Raw genomic sequence first — 6,166 nt, 5'->3', positions numbered from 1 at the left:
TTTAGAAAATGTATCTAAGGGTTAAGCAATTTTTTAAAAAATCACAAACTGTCTAAATTTACTTTCTAAATACAAATTTCAGCAAGTGAAATCTAGTCACAAACGTAAATTATTCCTCCCTCTGTTTCTGTGCAGAGAGAAAAAGGAGCTCCATTGCACAGAGACTATTCTGGTCAGTTCCCATACTGCACACAGCCCACTGTGAAATGAAACCTTAACTGTGTCTCCTTCAACAACAGAAAGTGCTATTGCGTTAAGTATTACTGTAACAGAAAGTGAGTAATGACCATAAAAATAATTCTGAATAGCAGCAGGACATATACAAACATTTTAGACTTCTTTTTTTTTTTCAGAAGACATCATTCTTCAATTATTCTTTTGACTGGAAATAAATACTCAGTTTTCACCCTTCAAAAGATCCACAAATAATTCAAAATAAAGCACCCATTTTATTGCAAAATATGCAGTGACCATTACAGCTAAAGAAAACACGTATACCAAAAGAGAGTTAAAACTATCAGCAGGTAACGGCTACTGGAACTTGAAGGCACATCCAGAATAAGAAAGCTAAAAATTAAGGCTCATCCTGTTGGCCTGAGAATATGCTGTGCAATTAACATGCATTTGTTTTCCAGGCATACTTTCATTTTGCAAAGCACCATATAAAACACAAAGGCATCTTGGGCATTACCCTGTTATCAGGAAACAAAAGGTAAAGAAGGCAGACACGATATACTCTTGTGAGGGGTTGGATGACATCAGCATCCATATGGAATAGAAGAGACAGCAATGATTAAAGTTTAGGGACAGTCTTGAAAACCAGAGGAAGAAACGGTCAGAATGATGTCTGGTAAACAGTCACTCAAACATCTACTCTAATTAGTGCTATATAGTTTTCTATACAGCATAACAGCTATTGCACATTCGGGAGATGTATCAGGCCAGCCTGGTCTGTAGCATCTTTCTCACTGACAATGTGTGGGTAAGTAAACATTTAGCAGAGCTCAAACTTTAATGAGAAAGTCTGCAGCTCTGGCACATTTGGGACCATGAACTGATCAGGACGGAGTATATATAGCTTCTGATAGCTTCACGGTGGGTAAAACTGCAAAAAAAAACCCCAACAAAAAACCTAAAAAGGATTTTTAAAGAGTTGGGTCTCAGTGGTTGTGCAGCATGTTGTAAATGTAAGAGTTCGTGTGGATCCTGAGAGACAGACAGGTGACTGGGTTTTAGATGGCTCCAAAGACAACAAAATAACACCTTCATTAGCAGAGTCAAAAAACCAGCTGAGGTTCTAAAAGGCAGATCAAAGCGTATAAATCTCTAGGAAAAGATAGAGTATAGATACATTCCTTGATGAAGAAAGAAAGAAAATGAAAGACTTACAAATAAGTAATAAACACCACTGTTGACTTCAGTTATGTTAACTAAACAAAGCACGTTGTAAGAAGTTAAAAGAGTAAGTTGAAGTGTTCAGAGGACTTAGATGGTATTCCAGTTGGCAATAGCCAATTACTCTTATCCTAGGATGCTCCAGCAATCAGCCACATCAGTGTGGCCCGTGAGTGTTGCTCTTTGAGAACTCACAGAGCACAGGAAAGAGTCCAAGAGAGCTGTGGGACAAGAATAAGGAATTTAAAAAGGAGGCAGCTCTGTCAGTCAACCTAAACCTGGAAAAAGGCTAGAGTAATTTTTATAAAATCCTATTTGTAGACACATATGGAAAAGTAACCCAGCAACAGCCAGCCAAGGTGGATTTTTCAGGAACAAAGTATTCCATACCCCACTACCATCCATCTCCTCCTTTGTGAAAACAGGCCTGGTGGCCACAGGTGCACAGAATTCCAAATCTCTCTGTTGCTGCAGAGGCCTTTGACATTGTCATTCTGTGAAGTCCTCACAGGTGAAATCTGGGGCTCCAAACCATACTGACCATAAGGACAGTCACAGCAGTACAAAATGCTCTCAAGAAGCAATTAACAAAGGCTTACTGGGAACCTGGGAAGACACTCAAGCAGGGTCCTGCAAGGCTTTGCCTGGGATCTATCCCATTCAGTGTGTTCACAAACAACTCAGACTACAGAGTAAAAGAGGACATCTGCAAGACTTCCCCATGATACCATACTTGGATGAACTGTAAACAGCATAGGAGACAGGTCTAGAATGCTGGTATCTTGATAAATCTGGTCTGAGATCCATTAGAGACAGGTATGCAGACACTAAATACAGAGGCACAAAATGGAGATTATTAGTGGTACCAAAACGGATCTGGGATATTCACAGACCAGGAACTGAATGCGAGTCCATGTGATGCTGTTGCAAAACCAGTGTGTGTTAACAGTACTAATGTATGCAAGTGCCAGAAGTTAATTCTTTCACCTACCCTGCACTAGCCTCAGGCAGCACTTTGGCTCACATTTTGGACCATACAATTTAAGAGGAAAGGATGCGGAAAAGAGCACCAACAATTGCTAGACTTAGAAGACATGACCTGTGAAGAATGATTCAATTAACCGGGTTTACTTAAAAGAGAAGACCAGGAGAACATGATAACAACGTTCATACGAGGGCACTATTCATCACATCTATTGCCAATAAGAACAACAAGTAATTGACTTAACTCGCAGGGATAAACTCTTGCTGTGATAACTCTCCAGTTGTACGGTTCAACAATGGTACATGCTGCTTACAAGGTCATGGGATCCCTTTCACTGGAAGCTTTTAAGAGTTAGAGAAACACTTGCTAGTTACAGTCTTGGCTGATTTGATCCAATCTCAGAGCAAAGAGATGGACTAGATAACTTTTTGAGACTTCTCTTAGTCCTTACTCCTCTGAAAGATCTCCAGCATTTAGTAATGTTTTGCACACTGTTCACTATTTTGTAACAGCTACAAACAGGGAACATGCAAATATGCTTGCCGTGCCATCAAAGTGCTGTATGGACCTTAACTTCATATATTGAATGGACAGTATTTTTCAGAGGAAAGTTGTGCTGTACTTCCTGAAAAAGCTGAGACGCTGCTTGAACAGATTCCTGTCAGATAACAGTGTTGGGACAACTACAGATTCCTTTCACAGAAACCCCAATGCTAAAAGCCATATAAGAGAATTGTAACTGTACACCCAACCTATTCCAGCTTTTTTTGAAAGCTACCAAGATAACACAACTCCCTCAGTGAGTCTCTATTGTGCCTTATCTATGTAAGAACTGTAACACAACAATGTATTAAAAAAAAATTCCAAATAATTTTCAAAACAGACAGTAAAATTCCACAGAAATAACTTGACACCCTCCCACTCTCTGGACTAGAGCAACATGATGCTACAGAACATGGAAAATCACATACTGAATAGCAGTCCAAAGCTGAGTTTTGGGGCTGAATTCAAAGTCCACTGTGAAATCTGTAAGGTTCTAAATAGGTAAATCAAAGGGCCCCAAATTATACACAGCAGAATGGGGCTGAGTAGACAGAAATACAAGCTGACCTTTACTTTGTTTGTGGATTCTGTAGGACTAATCGAGTTTACTGGTCAGACCTTGTAAAGACCACGCTTCTAGGAAAGTCAAATACTTCCCAACTTGCTTCTGTGAAAATGGGAATCAAAACAGACCTCAAGCCTATCAGTATTTGATGATAAAAGAAATTCCATCTATTAGCTGTTCTTATCAAGACAGGAAAACAGTTCGGTTTACAGAAATGCTACAAATTCCTTCATTACTATGTGGTTTGCAAACAGCCCATGGTCATTAGCTTTACCTGAGCTGAAGTGTTTTCAGCTCAACAGCAAATAACCAAATGGGATAGTCTCCAGGGATGTTTTGAGAGCACTGCATCAAGCCAACTACTTCCTTAAGGCTACATAGCAACTGTCTTCAACTTCTATTTCATATTTTTCACACAGCTTTTTGATAGCAAGAAACCAGAAACTCTTAGAGATAGGTAGGTAGAGAAACTAGCCTAAGCAAGTCTGAGTAACACAAATTGCAAAACCGTTCTTGATTACTCAGTAGTCCCTGAGATGGGCTCACCATAATCACAGGTGACTTTTACTCTGGGATCTAAAGTGATACTTTTTTCAGAGTATTTTAAGCCCTGCTTAAAACGTGATTTCAGATGCCACTTAAAAGAGATTCCCAGAACAGATGTTGGCTTCTGAAAACCCAAAATCCCTTTCTAGAGTTGCTCCACAAGTATCCCTGACAGCTGATGCCCATACTGACAACATAAGAACCCTTTACCTAAATGCTGTCCCTGCAGGAAGATTAATCTTTCTCAAGGGAACATGGGAACCTTTCCATGCCTATTTTTCTTTCTTGTGAAGTTAGACAGCTTCAAGTTCCAGGACTGTCCACAGCCAGGAAATTAATTTTGTAAGTGCAGTAATACTTGTATTCAAAAGCAGGCAGGAAATATGACATTTTACATTTTAGTTTTTAATTCTCTTTAATCAGACACATTACAATGCACAACTGTGTCTTTAGCCAGGTAACAGGATGCCATCCTTCAGATCAGGAAGAGATGATGGAGAACTAGTCCTTCCTCTGACCTTTTAGGTACAAGGAGTATTGCAGATATTCTGAATGAGGATTATTCCCACATTTAGTATAGCATTCCCCCTATATTATAAAGTCTTTATAACAATTCAGTCATAGCTTTCATTTATTTCTGCAATTGAGACTGCAGCTATTGCAGCTAAGGATCTTACTGAACTGAGGATCAATTACCCTTGCCTTCTAATACATAAACCCCCCATCATTTCATAGGGTATTTTCAACCTGAGCATCACAAAGTTTTGAAAATACAATTCTAACTGAAGTTTACTATCCCACTAGTGATGCAGCTTTCCAGCTCTTCAGCGCTCATTAAAAGAGATTGTTTATGAAACAAAATCTTTTTATTGAATGCTACACAATCTGAATTGAAGGAATAGAACATATACTTCACCTCAGGACCAAGCTATAGGGATACATCCCAGAACATTTTCCAAAGTAAAACCAGATTACCAAATACCAATCAGTGCAAGAAACATCTTTATCCATTTGCACTCAGCGTATTTTTAGACAAACTACAGCACCAGAACATTGAAGTACCTCTCCCCCATACAGCACAAAGGTCGAGAGCAGATTTCTTGCCTTGTGGAAGCCAGTTTGTCAGGATGTATGTATTGATAACATTAAAGAAAAATAAATGAAGCGTTACATTCTGATGTCAGGTGTACAAGTGCAGTAGTGGATTACTCTCAGAGGAGAACAACATTATCTATAAAAGTTAAGTGGTATACAGGTTATCCTGGAGTGACTATAATACAGAGAAACTTTATGCCAAAGTAAGTATTTACAGAGATACTGTCACAGCAAAGAGGACAGGAAGCTAGTCTCACAGAAGTAGTTCAATAAAGAGCAAATGAGTGGACGAAGACAAAGGCTTTGACTTTATATAATAAAATACCAAGTGCATTCTTTTAAGTGAATGAGTCTTTGAGACTATGGTCCTAGATTTTAGGAAGCCATTTGAAGGTCAGATGTACAGTACTGCTGCGTAGCAAGGGTTACTTGGACTGCCACAATTTTTACATCTGCTGTAACCTCAGTAAATTAACAATTCTAGTAAGTAAATCACAGCAATTCTAGTATTGCTTCTTTCTGCAAGGTCAGAACTAAAGTTCATAAATAAGCCCCCTCCAAATGCCAAAGCCACGGTTGATAGCAGACCATCTAGCACAATTCAGATGTTTCTCCACTACTTGTGCTGTACATCTGGGATTAGAACTGAGCCCAGAAGACTCTAAATGTAATTATGTTTAGCTGCTCAAATGTTCTGGGCCAGAGAGTTATTATCCAGCTTTTTCTTGTCAATGCAACTTTAATCACAACTGATTTCTTAAAGTAACCATATTATTTTAGTTACTTTGGCTCTTTTCCAACAGGCTTATTTTAAGTTGGTTGTGAAAAAAGGTTTTAATGGCTGGCTATTTTGCATATTTCTTGAAGAGTTGCTACTGAAATAACCAGATGCATTTGAGGGGGAACATGTGTGGTTGACTGCTCAAAATACCATCTTTGCAGATAAAATTTTCAACTAAGAGCAGAGTGGCTTTAACCTAATATTTGCGAGCCTTTTTCAAGCCAGCATACCCAGAAGCATTCAATCCTGCCACCTC

The sequence above is a fragment of the Strix aluco genome, chromosome 1 (genome assembly GCF_031877795.1).
Source record: "Strix aluco isolate bStrAlu1 chromosome 1, bStrAlu1.hap1, whole genome shotgun sequence".
NCBI lineage: Eukaryota > Metazoa > Chordata > Aves > Strigiformes > Strigidae > Strix > Strix aluco.
This window is presented reverse-complemented; position numbering follows the sequence as displayed.